This window comes from Sminthopsis crassicaudata, chromosome 3, assembly GCF_048593235.1.
Source record: "Sminthopsis crassicaudata isolate SCR6 chromosome 3, ASM4859323v1, whole genome shotgun sequence".
NCBI lineage: Eukaryota > Metazoa > Chordata > Mammalia > Dasyuromorphia > Dasyuridae > Sminthopsis > Sminthopsis crassicaudata.
Window position 1 is genome coordinate 392,234,156 of NC_133619.1, and position 19,067 is coordinate 392,253,222.

The 19,067-nt window shown below is 32.6% G+C and overlaps 1 protein-coding gene across 4 annotated transcripts in view; it reads left to right on the forward strand.

Moving 5' to 3' along the window:
- The window catches only part of EPC2 (enhancer of polycomb homolog 2), a 160,436-nt gene that overhangs the window by 24,619 nt on the left and 116,750 nt on the right, over positions 1 to 19,067 (forward strand). The window contains exon 3 of one of the 4 annotated variants that reach the window (XM_074302163.1): positions 14,389 to 14,475. The exons of the other annotated variants lie outside the window; for them this stretch is intronic. The gene's annotated coding sequence lies outside the window, so the exon portion shown is untranslated. The remainder of the gene's footprint in view (positions 1 to 14,388; positions 14,476 to 19,067) is intronic. 4 annotated transcript variants of the gene reach the window in all.

Below are 19,067 nucleotides of genomic sequence, written 5' to 3' on the forward strand. Positions count from 1 at the left end.
GGGGAAGTTTTAGGTTGTGTTTGTTTTTTTAATTCTGTGGGTGATAGATACTGGAGTTTTTTGAATAGGGGAGAAACATGGTCAGATTTGCACTGTAGGAAAACTCCTTTGGCAGCTAAGTGGAGTATGGTTTTTAAAGTGGAGAGAGTCTTGAAATAGGGAGGCCAGTTTGGACATTATTTTAAGTAATTCGGTCAAAAGGTGATGAAAAATAATTCGGTCAAAAGGTGATGAGAGTCTGAAGAGAAGGGGTTGAATGTAGAGGTAGAATTAACAAGATTTGACAACTAGTGGGAAATGTGGAGTGAGTTAGAAGTGGAGGATGACCCTGAGATTATGAACCTAAATGACATTTGATTACTATTCCTTGAAAATAAGAATGCTGGGAACAGCTACTGGGACAATGTAGTGGAAAGCTTTAAAGGAAAATGTTTTAATATATGGGTTCCTTGGATTACAAATCTGAGATCTATTAGCATTTATTTTTGTCTAGTTTTAGTTATTCTGCTATCTATGAACCATTCCCAAGATTACTCCATTCTCAAAACTTCATTTGATTCCATTATTCCTGCTAGTTTCCCTAAATCTCTTCTTTGTTAGCCAAAATCTTTCAAATAGTTATCTGTATTCTGTGCTTCTATCTCCATTCTTTTACTTTTTCTAAACACTCTACAACTTGGCATTCAACCAATATCAGTGATTTTATTTGCCAAATCTAGTAGTGTCTGATCAATCCTGATCCTTCTTATCCTCTCAAGCTTTTAGACACTTACCTTTCTCATCTTCTCATAAGGTACCTAGTTCTGTAGATCCTATGGTCAAGCCATACTGGCCTACTTGCTGTTCTGAACCTTTATCTCCATTACACTGGCTGTCTGTCTTCCATGTCTAGTGTACCTCTTTCCCTACATCTGCCTTGTAGATCAGTTTGTTTTTAAAAGACTCAAGTCAAGTATCACCTTCAGCATGAAGCTTTCCCTGATCTTTCCAAATTTATTAGATTATAAACTTTTTGAAGACAAGTTTGTTTTACTTTTCTTTTTTTGTATGCTCAGTGATTAGCAGAATTCCTAATATACTCTTGATTGATTGATTCATGTATTAAAATGATATTGAAATCATCCATGATGATGTTTTTGAGTTAATTGTTGTATTGGGCTTTATTTAAACTCCTAAGTAGCATTCTGAATCATACAAATTAAGATGGATGCAAAGAATTTATACAGGGTGAAAATAAAACCTTTGAGGAATGGTTTGAAAAGGTAGATCTTAAGATGAAGGGAAGAAAAAATAAAAATACTGAGTTTGAAAGAAATTAAATCAGATCAATATTATGAAATTAGTCTAGATATAAATACGAATTTTTAAAAATAGAAAATTCAGTCAGTTATTTGTATTATACTTTAAGATACTAACTCACTTTTTAGAATGACATCTTAGTTCAAATTTTTTTCAATTATTTTAAAAATGATGTATGAAGGAATTGATAGATAATAAACAACAATTCTCAAACTTTTTCATCTGTAATCTATCAACACTCTTCCCTTTCAAAAGAAGGCAGAAAGTCTTATAAGATCTTACAAAGTGCTCTTATTCCATATGATCTTTTAAAAACCTGATTGCTTCTTCTATCATCTCCATACTCTTCACTAATGTTCATTCTCTCCTAAACTTTTGGCTGCTTCCCCGCTGTCTACAGACATAGCCCTGTCTCTTTCATCCTTAAAAATAACCCTTACTTGACTCTTCCATCCTTGATTATTATTACCCTCTATCTCTCTGCATCATTCAGTTGTGAAACTGCTCTTTCCAAAGTTACTAGTGATCTCTTAATTGTCCAAAATAGTCTTTTCTTAGTCCTCATCTTGACTGATCTCTTTGTGAATTTTGTCATTGCTGATCATTTTCTTCTTGCTATGTTTTCTGTGACACTTCTTTTTTCCGCTTCTTCCACCTGCTTGACAGTTCCTATTCAGTTCTCCTTTGCTGTGTCTTCAACAAGTTTGTGCCTACCAACTAAGATATTCTCCCAAGTTTTGTCCTAGCTTACTCTTCTCATCTTCTATATTATTTTACTTGGTGATATCTCATAAATTGTCATCTCTATTCAGGTGATTCTTTCTACTTCTCCAGTGTGAATTTATCTTGATTTCCAATCTTATATCTGCCTATTGGCATTTTGAACTTGGTTATCTTAAATTTCCTTGTTTATCTTCCTTGGATGTCTTAAACTTAACATGTTTGAAAACAATTAATTATCTTTCCTCCCAAACTAGTGGTTTGCTGGAGTTGTAGATTATAAGTCCCAATTGTTAAAATTTAAGGGAATTTAAGAGCTGGTTATTAAATACAGCTAGTGCACAGTTCAGTGATCTGTAATGGCAGTGTTATTCATTGCTTTTAAAGAATTGATGTCAATCATAGTGGAGTAAATTTGTAACATATAATTTGTCTATTTTCAATGATTGTGGCTTTAATGTTGGATATTTGAAAGTAAACTTAATTGTATTTTGTTTTGATGGTATTAATGCTTGGAAGAAAGTCTGGAGAACATGTGACATTGCTAGAAAAATTTCCTAAATTTATCATTTGACACATTTAAAATCATTGTAATTTTCAATGATTCAGCATCTGAAATAGAATAAGTTAGTCATTTTAAAAATTCTGGCTATTTGGAATGTACAATAAAGAATATTCCTATATTTCATTATTATTTGTAAATTGTGTGCTATATATCCTTTATATTATTAAAATTTATAATAAGCTTATATGTGTGTTTGCGCACATTTTTTTTTCTTCTTAGAGAGCCAGTTATTAAACACTTATCAGCACACTACTGGCCCCCAAACTGAGCTCTTCTCATGGGAGAACTATCATCTTACTAGTCACTTGTAGACTAAATATCTACAAGAGGATATCAAGACTACATTTTTACCTAGTAGATATCTCAAACAGAAACTGTTTCTTGGGGTGTTGAGATGGGGCTTGGGGTGCATAAAATATTCTTCTAGAAAATGTGTTAGTATTGACCTTGGTTCTCTCATCCTTCCCCTCTCCTCAATATCTTCTCTGAATCCTGTTGATTTTACTTTAGAACATCTCTTGTATATGTTCCCTTCTCTTTACTTAACATAGCTGTACCTTCTAATTACCTCTCAGCTGTTAAATCTTCCTTAAGCCTAAGATTGGCTATTTATCCAAGTAAATTGGATAAATTTCAGTGGCTTCCTGTAATTTCAGGATCAAATATTAAATTAGCTCTTTTGGACAATTTATGTAATTCTATATACCCTACAATCCAGTAGGTGTTTAATAAATGTTCTTGATTTGATTTCATGTTGAGAAGAGTCATGGTATCAGTGCTACTTTTGTTTCACTTGTTATAGAAGTGATCAAATTTTCACTTAGATTACTTTGATATTTTGAAGTTTATATAAACTTGGGTTATTGGGGGAGATGCTGTGATAGTAGGAAAAAAATAAGACAAATGGAAAAGCAAACTATAAAGAATAAGAAATGCTAATAATATTTACAGTCTTTGATATAATTTTGTATTATGTGAACTCTATTCTGCAAAAATTAAAATTTTTTAGTTCTGGTCACAGAAATAGGTTGGTTGCCTGCATAATTATTTAATAGGAATACTAGTTCAACCACCAAAAGGGACATAAAAATTTGGAGGGAACATTGTCATAAACAATCACTGTAAGAAACTATATGATCTAAAGTACAAGCTTAAATTGTATGCATAGGCAATAGATAAATAGTAAAGATTGCAGAACAGATCATTCAGAACCCAAATGAATTCAGTTTTTTTCTGTGAAACCTTCTCTAAATACCTGTAGCACTTGATGGTTGTTAATTTGGTTCTCATTTATTGCTTTACTAACAGTAGTTAGCATAGAACTTTGGACTGTCAGGAAGACTTGAATTCAAGTTTTACCTCAGACATTCACTAGCTATTTGGCTATGGGTGTGTCATTTAAACACTTTAGTTTCCTTATTTGTAAAATGGGAATAAAAATAGCACAAAAATAGTCACAGCTTTCAGGTAGTCTAATTCTTTTATATTCTCATCTTAATCTTTTCTCTAGGTCTTTTTTTTTTTTTTAATAAAGCTTTTTATTTTTAAAATGTTTGTATAGGTAATTTTCTACATTCATTCTTGCAAAACCCTAAATTTTTTTCTCAGTTTCTTCCCTTCATCCTTTTCCACATGGCACGTAATCCAATATTTGTTAAACATGTGCCAATTCTTATATACATATTTCCATAATTTTCATCCTGCATAAGAAAAATCAAATCAAAAAGAAAAAAATGAGAAAAAATAAAAAGCAAGCAAACAACAACAACAAAAAAATACTATGTTGTGATCCATACTCAGTTCCTACACTCTTCTTTATGGATGAAAATGGCTCTCTCTGTGACAGGACCATTGGAACTGGCCTGAATCACCTTACTGTTGAAAAGAGCCATGTGTCCATCAGAACTGATCATCATAAAATCTTGTTGGTGTGAACAATGTTAATTTAATTCTACTCACTTCACGTAGCATCAGTTTATATAAGTCTCTCCAGGCCTCTCTGAAATCATGCTGTTGCTTGTTTCCTATAGAACAGTAATATTCCATTATATTCATGTATCATAACTGATTCAGCCATTCTCCAAGTGATGGACATCTACTCAGTTTCCAGTTTTTTTCCACTACGAAAAGGGATGCTACAAACATTTTTGCAAATCTGGGTCCCTTTCCCTTCCTTATGATTTCTTTAGGATACAAGTTCAGTAGAAACACTGCTAGATCAAAGAATATGCACAGTTTGGGTATAGTTCCAGATTGCTCTCCAGAATGGTCGGATCAGTTCACAACTCCATCAACATTGTATTAGTGTCCTAGTTTTCCCACATCCCTTTCACCATTCATCTTTTCCTGTCATCTAAGCCACTTTTAGAGGTATGTGTTGTTTTTCTTACAAAATGTTTCACATTCTATTCTATTTTTTCATTCTTTATATTCTGTTTTGTTTTTTCTTGGTCTTTTGTTCACTGGCTTCCCCTTGCCCAGTTCTAATTTTCAAAGAGTTATTTTCATCTTTGAGATGCTGTACCTCCTTTTTCAGTTGGATAACTTTTTTTTTTCATAATATTCTTTTTCTTGAATAGTTTTTATTTTATTTTATTTTATTTTTTTAGTTTCTTCTCACTCTCTCATGTTTGATTTAGACATGTTTTTTGAGTTCTATAAATCCTCTGTAGGCAGGGACCTACTTAATGTTATTTTTTGGATTAGAAGCTGCTGTTTTACTCAGTGTCCTTTTCTGAAAATGAATCTTGGTCTTCTCTATTCCCATAGCAAGTTTCTATGGTGGGGTTCTTTGCTGGTTCAAAAAATAAATTTTTTTTTTAAATAAGTATTAGTGTGAGTTATCTCTTCTTGTGGAGTTGGGGGAGGAATGGTGCTTCTAACTTCACTTTAGCTTTCCCCTCTGACCAGGAACCCCAAACCCCAAGTGCCAGCAGCTGCAGTATCCCTGCAGCACAGCTGGGTGTGCTGCTCCTAATCAGCCTAGTTTACTCAGTCTTCCTGCACTCAGGATCTCCCTTTCTCTCTTGCCCCTCTTCTTTCCGCTGTTCCAAGTGAAAGTTACTGTGGTTCCTGCTGAGGCTTCAAGCCAAACCCAGCTAGCCTCAGGGGGTCTCCTCTTGATGTTTCTGAAGGGCTAGTCTGGAAGTGTTTGGACTAGAGAATCCCTGGCCTGGGGTTTTTCTTCAAATCTTTTTGGATTGTGCCAGAAGGAACCCTGTTCTGCTCCAAGTCTTCTTGATTTTTCTTCAGTCTATGTTCACTCTAAGGCGCAAATTTGTTCTGTTTTTTGGGGAAATCTGGAGAGCTTGAGATTTACTGATCATTCAGTCATATTCCCAGAGTACTCGCTAAGCATGTTGTTTTAAAAGGAAAATAAATAAAGATTTAATTGCAGTTTACTCTAAAAAAATTAGAAAAACATGAAAACATGAAATTAATACATTGTGTTTAGGGGAAAATCAGTTTTCCAAGATTAAGAAATTAGTTAAGTCATTTTCACTGAACTTTGATTTTATTTGGGGTCTCTTTTTAATGATATATCCTCTGCTATAGGATCAGTCATCATATTAGATAAGATTGAACTAGATACTTAATATAATATAATATAATATAATATAATATAATATAATATAATATAATATTATTATATATAATACTTTTAGCAATATCATGTCTAAATGCATATATCCATTTACTTTGTCTTTTGTATCCCTTAAACAGAATGATGTGGTAACTCCAAATTTGGTGCTGCTCCAGTCTTAAGGATTTGTAGTTGTTAAAAACTGTATTCTAGAAAATGAAAGATAGCTACAAATCCTTTCCAGTCATGTGTTTTGTGGATTGTTGTAAAAAACTCATCTAGTGGTTAATCTTTTAATAATGAACCTTTATGTAACTTTGGTTAAATTGGATAACCTTCAGAAGATAATGAAAACCTTTGCTGCTTGTTAGATTATGATTTTGTATGTTGATACAGAGAGAACTCAGGGTCATCCTCTATATTACATGGAAACATAGAATTAAAGCTTTTGTAGATTTGGGATTTCCTTTCCAGTCTAGTTTTCTGATCATTTAAAATTTGTTGAGGACTTCCTTAGCATAAGACACTCTGCTTGTAAATGTAAAGAACATGATGAAACAATTCCTGCCTTTACAAAGCCTACTATTTAGTAGATTGTATAATAGCTTGTTAATATGGAACATCAGAGTTGACTAAGAGGTTAAAGCCAATTGACTCCATCCCTGAAAAAAAAGTCTACAATATAGATTGGTCATAAATCTTTACTTGGACACCACCAGTGAAGTGGAATCACATTGCCTCTCAGGTAAATCATTCATTGTGTTCTCAAAGAATTTTCAAGTCCAAAACTGTTTGTTTGTTTTTTTTTTTTTTTTTTTTTTGGCAACTTTACTTTCTAATTCTACCATTTTTCTTTCCTTTTACATGGTAAATCTTCATATACTTATTGATTGCTATCCTGGCTCTTCTTTAGACAACACTCCAATTTCTTCATCTTTCTTGCTCTTCTTAGGATGATCTCAAGGTTATCTTTTCCTTCCTAAAGTGTGCTCAGAGTAGCATAGGCTTCTCTTATTCCTGAATGTTATGGCTCTCCAAATGCATTTTATCTTTCTTTGCTGAGAGATCACACTGTTGGTTAATATTGACTGTGCAGTCCTCTAAAACCCCAGATCTTTTTTTTCCCCAAAAATTGATTCACTTAATCCTCATCTGGAATAATTTCAACATTTTTACCATCTTTGTTTTACTTCTTCTGGATGTTTTTCAGGTTATCAATGTCTTTCCTAAAGTGTAGTTATTTAGTGGTAAGTGTAAAATACATTAATTATATTTGATACTTCATTGAACTAGCAGAAATCATTGAATTGCTTAATATTGGGTCACATATTGATAACTGATGTTCAGTATTTTCTCATTTGGAATGCAATTAACTGTTTTCATATCTGCAATACTATGGTAATTAATTTTTGTGTTGGTATGCTTTCTAGATCATTAAAAAGAGTAAGTTATAGTATAGCTTTAAAGTTGTAAGGTATTCCTAATTCTCTGAAAATTGGTCAACTAATTGCTCTACAGCAATTTTCTTAAATAGATTACTTGATTAATTAGTATTCCTAATCACTCTGGACAACTCAGAATTTATTGCATTTGAAAGATTTCTACATAGTTTTTGAGTGATGGCCTTTTATCAAGGTGTGCAACCATTTCCCACTACAGTAATGAACAGAAGCTATTTCAGATCTTGTAGCATTGCTTCTCATTCATTTTCACATGAAAAACTTTAGGTGGCCTGAAATGACAGTTCAATATTATTTCTAAATGCCACATACTTTTAGTCTTTTTTTTTTTTTTGTGCTGAGGCAGTTGGGATTAAGTGACTTGCCTAGGCTCACACAGCTAGGAAATATTAAGTGTGTGAGGTAGAATTTGAACTCAGATCCTCCTGACTTCAGAGTGGTGCTCTATTCACTGTGCCATCTAGTTGCCCCTAGTCTATCCTTTTAAAGATTCCACTTATATTTTTATGTGTAATCAGCTCTTTTTTCCCCTGCTTTTTAAACTTTTTTTCCAACTTTATTATTATTTTATTATTTATTATTTTTTAATCTAATACAAAATAGGCAGGAAATAAAAATAAAATAAAACAAAACAAAGCAGAATATTGTCACGTGTCCAGAAGAATGTCAGGGAAGATGCAAAATATAACAATGAATTTCCAGTTCAAGAAAGGATATATAATAGTAAAAGAAATATTCATGAGTGACCATCTTTACTTTCTTGTAGGTTGTTCTTTTGTTTTCTACTGTGCCTTTTTTAAACTTTTTTTTTCCTCTTTTACTCCCTCCCCACTTTTCCCAAGTAGACTGTACTTAAGCATAGCTATATTTAATAGATATACACACTGACACACACACACATAGATATGCATTCATATCTATTCACAGACCCTTAGACATATACAGAGCAGCATGCATATGTATCGACATATACTCAATACATGTATGTATACACACATGCATTTATCTATATGTAAACATGCATCTAAAACAATATTAATATGACTGATATATAAATTTCTCTCTCAATTGAATTTTCAAACTTAATTGTGTCCAAGATGAATGACTATTAGCTGTACTTTTTTTCCCTAATAAATTCAACTCCTGATCTGTGGCAGTGTTTATACATGTCTCTTCTTTCTTATCTCTGCTGTCTTTCACTTTAATTTCTACTCTTTAGCTTGCCTTGATTACTTAACTTCCCCCTACCCTTATCTTCACCCCTTTCTTTTGCATCTTCTCTTAAACATTTCTCTCTCCCCTTATTTCTTTATAGATTTTGGAGAGTGCTATACCCTTCATAGTATATATGTAATGTTGCCTATTTAATCAAGTCCCTATGTGAGTAGATTTTCAGAACTATGAGCCCTCCTCCCCCCTCTAATGCCTCTGTGTCTACTCTTCCTCTGCACCTCATTTGTATAAATTTTTCTTTTGAGCTACCCAATTACTGATGTCAGTTGTTAACATATGGCATACATTTTCATGTACAAAACATAAACAATTTGTCCACATCAAATTCCTCAAAATTAATCTGGAATATTGGCTCTTATATGTTAAATTTTCTACTGAGTTCAGGTTTGTAGAAAGTCCTGAAAATATTCAAGCTTGTTGAATGTCTTTTTTTTTTTTTTCTTCCCATTGATGTTATAGATAATTTTCTTGGATATATTTTTGGTCACAGGCCTAGATTGCCGGTATATATGATTCCCTGTGCTTTTCATAGTCAGCTCTTGATTACTCTGTGAAGTGCTTGCTTTTCCCCTGTTGTCAGTGCTCAGGAAGTTTTGAATAATTTTAATAAACTTATCAAAAGATGAATTTAAAAAATAGTAGATTTGCAACAAAGTCAAGTTCTGACTTTCCAAATGGAAATGATTTATGTATTATTCATCATTTTTTCATTAAATTCAGCTGAACAATCCAGTGGATAGAATGCTGAATCTGGAGTCAGGAAGACCTGAATTCATCTCTGTCCTGTCATTTATGAGCTGTGTGATCAAGTCATTTAACTTATCTCTCACAGTTTTCTCAACTGTAAGATAACAGCACTTGTTTTCCAGAGTTGTTATAGGTTTAAAAAGATGAAATTTGTAAAGCACTTTTCAAGCCTTAAAAGTGTTCTATAAATATTATTTATAATTATATAATTCAGTATAGAAGTTGAAATCAGAAACAGTTTTTGTTTTTGTATCTTATCAGTATATCTAATTAGGTCTACAATTAAATGGGAGAATGAGAGCAGGCTGAATTGTCTTCAGGAAATTGATAGACTTTTTAATGACCTCAAATTTATTCTGGAAACAAAATCTTATCTTTGAAAAAAAAAAGGTTTTTGTTGATACTATTTTATATTAGCATTTTATATTTTATTATATGTATTTTATTTTATAATATTTTATAATACAAACAATCACTGGATTTAAAATAAGGGCAGGTGTAATTGTTTATTCTCTGCATTGTTGGAAGAAACATGTAGTCTTCAAGATTAGACCCATTTGAATATTTGGTAGTCTTGCCAAACATTATTTTTTCATTTGCCATGTTCCAGTAGGACATGAGCTTCTTGAGATTGAGAACTTAACTAACATAGAGTCTTGCACTTAGTCATAATACAAATAATAAAAGCACTGAATTATGATGAATATATATATTTTTATTAAGTATTTTTTATTAATTTTTATAATTATAACATATTCTTTGGCAGTACAAATGCATAGGTAATTTTTTTTTTTTTTTTTTTTTTTTTTTTTTTTTTTTTTTTTTTTTTACAACATTATCCCTTGTACTCCCTTCTGTTCCGAGTTTTTCCCCTCCTTTCTTCCACCCCCTCCCCTGGATGGCGGGCATTCCCATACATATTAAATATCTTATAGTATATCCTAGGTACAATATATATGTGCAGAACTGAATTTTGTTGTTGTTGTTGTTGTTGTTGCAAAGGAAGGATTGTATTCACAAGGTAAAAATAATCTGGGAAGAGAAACAAAACAAAAACAAAACAATGCTCACAGTTTATACTCATTTCCCAGTGTTCCTTTTCTGGATGTAGCTGATTCTGTCCATCATTGATCAATTGGAATTGGATTAGCTCTTCTCTATGTTGAAGATATCCACTTCCATCAGAATACATCCTCATACAGTATCATTGTTGAAGTGTATAATGATCTTCTGGTTCTGCTCGTTTCACTTAGCATCAGTTGATGTAAGTCTCTCCAAGCCTCTCTGTATTCCTCCTGTTGGTCATTTCTTACAGAACAATAATATTCCATAACATTCATATACAACCATTCTCCAATTGATGGACATCCATTCATCTTCCAGCTTCTAGCCACTATGAAAAGGGCTGCCACAAACATTTTGGCACATACAGGTCCCTTTCCCTTCTTTAGTATTTTCTTGGGATATAAGCCCAGTAGTAGTATGGCTGGGTCAAAGGGTATGCACATTTTGATAACTTTTTGGGCATAATTCCAGATTGCTCTCCAGAATGGTTGGATTCTTTCACAACTCCACCAACAATGTATCAGTGTCCCAGTTTTCCCACATCCCCTCCAACATTCATCATTATTTTTTCCTGTCATCTTAGCCAATCTGACAGGTGTGTAATGATATCTCATAGTTGTCTTAATTTGCATTTCTCTGATCAATAGTGATTTGGAACACTCTTTCATATGAGTGGAAATAGTTTTAATTTCATCATCTGAAAATTGTCTGTTCATATCCTTTTGACCATTTATCAATTGGAGAATGGCTTGATTTCTTATAAATTAAAGTCAATTCTCTGTATATTTTGGAGATGAGGCCTTTATCAGAACCTTTAACTGTAAAAATGTTTTCCCAATTTGTCACTTCCCTTCTGATCTTGTTTGCATTAGTTTTGTTTGTGCAGAAACTTTTTAATTTGGTGTAAGAAAAATTTTCTATTTTGTGATCAATAATGGTCTCTAGTTCTCCTTTGGTCACAAACTCCTTCCTCCTCCACAAGTCTGAGAGGTAAACCATCCCCTGTTCCTCCAATTTATTTATGATTTCATTCTTTATGCCTAAATCTTGGACCCATTTTGATCTAATCTTAGTATGTGGTGTTAAATGTGGGCCCATGCCTAGTTTCTGCCATACTAATTTCCAGTTTTCCCAGCAGTTTTTGTCAAATAATGAATTCTTATCCCAAAATTTAGGATCTTTGGGTTTGTCAAACACTAGATTGCTATTTTTATTCACTATCTTGCCCTGTGAACCTAACCTATGCCACTGATCAACTAGTCTATTTCTTAGCCAATACCAAATGGGTTTGGTGACTGTTGCTTTGTAATACAGTTATAGATCAGGTACAGCTAGACCACCTTCACTTAATTTTTTTTTCATTACTTCCCTTGAAATTCTCGACCTTTTGTTGTTCCATATGAATTCTGTTTTTTTTTTTTTTTTTTTTCTAGGTTATTAAAATAGTTTCTTGGAAGTCTGATTGGTATAGCACTAAATAAATAGATTAGTTTAGGGAGTATTGTCATCTTCATTATATTCGCTTGGCCTATCCAAGAGTTATGATGAATACTTTAAAAATATTTCTTAGAGATTGGCAGCATATTCCTTTTTTGGAAAGTTACAATTATTAGGTTTTTCCTTGTACTGTGCTGAAATCTATGTTCCTGTAACTTACAGAAACTGGTCCTCATGTTGTCTTCTGGAGCTGCAGACTTCATTTTTAGTCTCTAATATAGTAGACTAAAGTGATTTTATTTTATTTTTATGATTTGACTTTTAGTTGCAGCCTATTAAACACTTCTAATATTTGTTTAAGAATATGTTATGAATATTTTAATTAACTTTAGAAAGCATATAATCATTATCTTCTGGTTGTTTTCAAAGTGATAGTACCTGACATAACTCTCCTTAGGAGAGTAGCAAGGACTGAGCTATGCCAGTTTTCTTCCATGTGGTAACAGGATGTGACAATCAGAAGCATAAGGGATAACTGATTAAATAAGTATTGTCTCTCAGCTGGAATATCTTCAAAGCCTTAGTGCTATTTTAAAAACAAATTTCATAGAACTATACGTCCTTAGTTTGAGGGTCATTGCAAGATTAGTAATTCCCCCCACCAAAATATAATTCTTCAAGGAACAGAATCTTGTAATTGTTGCAAAAAGAAACTTTGATTCTTCAGTTAGATAGCAGATTCCCTTTTTTCTGATCATTTGTTCATAACCTAATATGACAAAAATTTATGACAGGTTTTCTAGGTTAGAAAATATAGCAGTCAGAGTCTGATCTTATTTTTCATCTCTTATTTTTTTTGCTTTAATCAAGATGGAGTTAGAATGCATATGAGAAGTTCACATATCTTTCTTACATAGTTGATGATATACTAGTAGGTTCAATGTAATGCAAGTTTCATTGTATAGGAGAAGGTAATTTTATGTGTAAGGGCATTGTATTAGGAGATACACATGTAAGAATTTAAATCACTGTTTGGAATTTGAGATGTATTTTTAAAAAACCCTTTAATTTATAATATTCCAGATTAACCCATTAAAACATGTTAATAAATAAATGAAAAAGCATTTATTGTATACTTTGTGCTAAATACTATGTTAAATGGTGGACATATAAATAGAAAAACTGAGAAAGATTTGAGAAAGTCAGTAATATAGATTGTTCCACGAGTTGAGCTAAGTTCCTGATCTCAAGGCGCTTATGTTCTAATGGGAGACGGCACATGAAAAAATAGGTACAATTACATAACACAGAAAGACCTAGAAAGTGAGATGAGATTAGAGGGGAAGGAGATGGCAGGGCTAGTGGTCCTGAAATTAGTTAAGCTAGAGTAGAGTGAAAGAAAAGAGCTAAAATACGCTTTTATAGTAGGAGTAATAAATAAAAACATTATAATTGAATAAGTGATATTCTAATATTTAGCTTTAATGTTCTAATAAAGCAGAGAAAAGAAAAAATTTTGGATTTTAAAAAAGGGCTTATTTTTTTTTTTTCATTGCTTATATTTCTTTCTAAATCTCTCCTTAAACTGTGGGTCACCCCACATGGGGTCAAGTAACTGAATGTGGGGATTGTAAAAAATTTGGCAACAATAAAAAGTTACTACATAGTTCACCAAAATTCTTTATGTAAAGAATTCTTCTCATTAGCATGCAAATTTGCTTTTGTCTTTAATAAATTGTAAAATTTTACATATATATATATACACATATCCACCCACCAAAGAACTGTTTTAAAATAATTTCATTTATGATTTATTATTAGTTTTATACATGCATATACCCAGTATTACACAAAAATTTCTTGGGCAAAAAGGGGTCATGAGTGGAAAAAGTTTAAGAAGCCAATTAATGAACAAAAGGAAGGGGTCCTGACAAAGGTAGAAGGTAGATTCAGTAATGATCATCAGGTACCATCCATGGTCTAGGAAAGCATGTTTGCTTTTGAGGGTAGGGTGGGGTGGTGTTAGAAGGGTGTTACAGAGTATGAAATATATATCTCTCTATATATCTATATTTATATAGATATACATATCTATATCTCTATATATGTTTATAACTTTAGATTGATAATTCTGTGAGTTTCTTTATAAAGCATTTAGTCTGTGCTTTATTTGATAAGAAGACTTCTGTCATCCTTAATTATTACTTAGTGCAGGTTAAATCCACTGCTTTTTCATCTTACATCATGGTTATTCATTTTTTTCTTTTTATTGCTGTAAGGGGTTGGGAAGTGAGTGAATGATAAAGAAGAGGAGCCAAACAGTATAGACAGCTTTTTTAGACACTTGGCTGGGAAAAGGAAGAGAGGTAAGTGAAAGTGTCTTTAATATTGTAGGAGTGTGAGTCAGTGCAAAGAGTGCTGATTTTGAAATTAGAAGACTTGACAAATTACTTCCTGTATGACTTTGGACAAGTCACTCTTTAGACATCAGTTTCCTCTCTTATAAAATAAAAGGGGTTGAACTAAATGACTTATAAGGTCCCTTCCAGTTCTAATAACCCTATGGCTTTAAAGATGATGAGATTCAAGGACACAGGTGGCTGGGTGATCCTTTGCAAGAAAGGCTGCTTGCTTCTTCATCAGACTGTAAAATTATCCATCATTCTTCTAGATAAGCTACTTTTTGACCTGTTTTTGTTTTTACCTTTTTGACTATTTCTTACTGTATCTGGTTTTATTTCTCTATCTATACTATGGATGTTTCCCTGGTGTTGGGTTTTGTTACTATTTTGACTTGTTCTTTTTTTATTCATGTTGGTCACTGTTTTGAGCACTAGGGTGAATTCCATTTCTCTGGGAGTTCAAAATTATAGGTAGAATTTTAGCTGATTCTTGAAGGAAACCAGGAGATGGGGATGAGGAAGCAAGTATTTTCGGGGTGGGTATAACTAACAATTGAAAATATTCAATCTGGAGATGGAGTGGCTTGTGTGAAGAACAACAAGACCACCAGTGTCCCTGAAAAAGAGAGATTTTAGAGAAAGGTATTAGAAGTCTGAAAAAGTAGGAGGAGAACCAGGCCCTTGAAAGTCAAAAAGAGGATTTTGTATTTGATTGTGGAGGTGATAGGGAGTCACTGAAGTTTATTGAAGAGCAGGGAGGTGACCTTATTGAAGGTGACAGGGTCAAATATGACTTTAGGAGGATTAATTTGAAAGGTGAATGGAGATTAGATACTGGGAACAGAATTGAAGCAGAAAGACCAACCAAAGATGGCTGTTACTGTTGTGATAGTTCTGATTATAAAATTATGGCATTCAATAAATAACATTTTATGGCAGCTTATTAAATGTAATTTTTTAGTTTCTTGATAAGTCTTTTTTCTACACCCTCCAAAAAATGTAATTATTTTTTAACATTCAGTTAAAACATTTTTTGACTTTCAGATTTTCTTCTTCCAACTTTTTCCCTACTCATTGAAGAGGCAAGCAGTATTATCTGAATTACACATGTGGAAACATATAAAACTTATGTCCATATTTTCCATGTTGCAAAAAAAAGCAAGAAAAATAAAGTAAAAAATTGTGCTTCAATTTGCACGCAGTTCAGTTCTTCCTCTAGAGGTGGTGTGTGTGTGTGTGTGTGTGTGTGTGTGTGTGTGTGTGTGTGTATATTTTTTTTAAATCAAGAGAATCAGCTAGATGGTGCAATGAATAGAACACTGGCCCTGAACTCAGAAGGACCCAAATTCAAATATGGCCTCAAACACTTAATAATTCTTTTTAGCTGCCTGATTCTAAGCAAATCACTTAACCCCAATTGCCTTTAAAAAAAAAAAAAATCTAAAGTCTTTTAGAATTGTCTGATCATTATATTGATCAGAATAATTGTCATGCAATAATTTTTTCCAGTCTGCATCAGTTCATAAAAGTCTTCCCAGGTTTTTCTGAAACCATCCCCTTGTCACTTCTTATAGCATGATAGTATTCCATCATAATCATATATTACAATTGGTTTGGCTATTCCCCAATTGATAAGCATCCTCTTACTGTCCAATTCTTTGTCATCACAAAAGAGCTACTCTAAATATTTTTATACTTTTACAATCCTTTCCTTTTTCTTTGATCTCTTTGAGATTTTGATCTAGTAGTAATATTGCTGGGTCAAAATTTTATAGCCCATTGGACATAGATCCAAATTGTTCTTCAGAATGGTTTAACCAATTCATAACTCTATTAACAATTCATTAGTGTCCCAATTTTTTCATATTCTTTCAGCGTTTGTCATTTTCCTTGACTGCCATGTTAGCCAATCTGATAGACAAAGTAGAGTTGTTTCTCTAATCGATAATGATTTATAGATAGCATTTTTCAAATGACTGTAGATAGCTTTGATTTCATTTTCAGAAAACTGCTTGTTTATATCATTTGGCCATTTATTATTTGGGGAGTAGGTATTATTTTTATAAATTTGAATCAGTTCTCTCTCTCTCTCTGTGTGTGTGTGTGTGTGTGTGTGTATTTGAGAAATGAGATCTTTATCAAAGAAACTTCTTTCCTCTCCCCTTTCCCTTCTCCCCAGTTTTCTTGCTTTCCTTCTAATTTTGGCTATCTTCATTTTGTTGGTGTCTTTAAGAATTTGGGTGCTGTACCATTTGTGTTTAGTTTTGTATTACCATTTTGTGTTTAGTTTTGGTATTTCATCATTGTCTATTTTAACAAGATGTAGTTTTCATGATTATCTCTTTTAATCAGGTCCGCTTTTTGCTTTTGCTTTCTCTGAGATCATGATTGCTAACTAACCTCCACTTCAATATAACAGATTTTACTGTTTTTGCTGTGTATCTTTCTGTTTCACATGTGTTTCTTGTAAACATCATATTGCTAGATTCTGTTTCTGCTGTCCATTCTACTGCTTTTTGTTTTATAAGTGAGTTCATCCCATTTATATTCACAATTTCCTTAATCCCATTTCTTTTGTTTATCATTCTTTTTTTTATCCTGTCCTTTAAAATTCTATTTTTCAAATGATTATTGATTCCCTTAATCTTCCATCCCCTTTTATAACCCCCATTCCTTTCCCTTAGCTCCTTCCCTTCCTGTTTTCTAGCTGGGTAAGAAAGATTTTTATATTTAAGTGAGGGGATGGGATAGAGAGAAGGGGAGAGTAGAATACAAACAATTGGACCCATTGTAAATTGCTTATGAATTCTCTTTCAAGTTTACATTTTTATGCTTTCTCTTGAATCTCCTATTTGAATGTCACATTTTCTGTTCAGCTCTGGTCTTTTCTTCAGGAATGCTTGAAAGTCCTCCACTTCATTAAATATCTTTTTTTTTTCTTCTGAAGGAATATTTTCAGTTTTGTTCTGTAGATTTTTCTTTTTTTTTAATAAGTTTTTAATCAGTTTATTAATCTAATATAACTGCAAAGAATAAGAAAAACGTATTTCTGATTTGAGTTTGTTTCAAAGGAATAAGAAAAGAAAAATTTAAAATCACTGAATATTAAATTCAAAAATAAGCCTACAATGATATGACAAAAGTGTCTTTATTCTTGTTTAATATATTTTAGCATAGTAGGTTGAATTGTCTTTTTCTTTAAATCCTCATACATATGTTGTAGGTACAGAGAGCTCTATCCACATTTTGGCGAATCTGAATGCTTTGACTGACATTAGGATCAGCATTCATAATCTTTTGCTTCATGACTTCTACAGCTTGAAAGAGATTTTCAAATTCCTTGAGAGTAAATTCCTTCATTTGCCTATTATCTGATTCTTTAAGGTCATTGTTGGCTTCTTCAAATGCTTGTTGTTCTAAATGAAGATCATTATCAGTCAATTCTTCAGAGTGTGAAATGAGTAATTCTCGGACATCACCATTTTTCAGTTCATCAAAACCAAACTTTCTTCCAGTATTTGTTATTTCTTCTATAACAGTTTGTTTTTGAGGAGGGAAACTCTCAAAATTACTATTTGCAGAGCATGGCAAAAGGTGCTTCCACACTATGGTGTGTTTATCTGCACTGGCTGCCTCTCTAGTAATTTTAGCATTATGCAATTGAAGTAGATTTTTAAAGTGATTAAACCAACCAACGCTAGCAGCAAAAGTTTCTTCACTATCCATTTCATTTCCATTTTCTTTTACTGCCTTAAATAAACTTGAAGCTTTTGTCTGAATAGCTGCTCTGGTAAGAGGAATGCATTTTTTATTGCAATCTTCAATCTATACAGCTAAAAGACGCTCCATTTCTATCATTGTAATATTTCTATTTCTCGTAGTTGTTTGCAAACCACAAAAAGTTAATGCAACTTTGCCTTTTTTTTTTAAAATTTCATCTGCATGTTTTATAATATTCCGTACTGTAGATTCTGGCATTCCTATATCTCTTCCTATTTTAGAATTACTACGTTCATGCTGTTCGATTACATCAAATTTTTGTTCTAATATAATAACGAGTCTCTTCTTTGTATTGGCAGTGTTGCCATCTGAAGTAATCTTCCTTTTGTCCATTTAAAATAAATTTTGTGAAAAAATTAATAGAATTGTTGCTAATATGGTATACAATGACACATCACATCTAGGCTCAATGATAACAAGTACAGACTGATGATTTATCATCAGTTAATAACATGGGCTAATTTCCACATGTCACATTAATTGAATTTTTGTTTGCATTAAGTGCAACATATAATTTTAGAATTCACAATAAAGGAGTTCTGCATTATTCAAACATATATTCATTACTATTTAGCTGTTTGTTCCTTCTCACTCAAAGACTTCAAGCAAATGATGGACGAACACTTCTCCAGTGTATTTTAAGTGTTTTCTTGTTCGGGTATGGGCTGAATCAGTGAAGTTCTGGGGCTTCTCGGAGGAGGAGCCACTACGAGGCCCTAGCTCTCGGAAGCCCTCTGTAGATTTTTCTTGGTTGTAATATTAACTCCTTTGCCTTT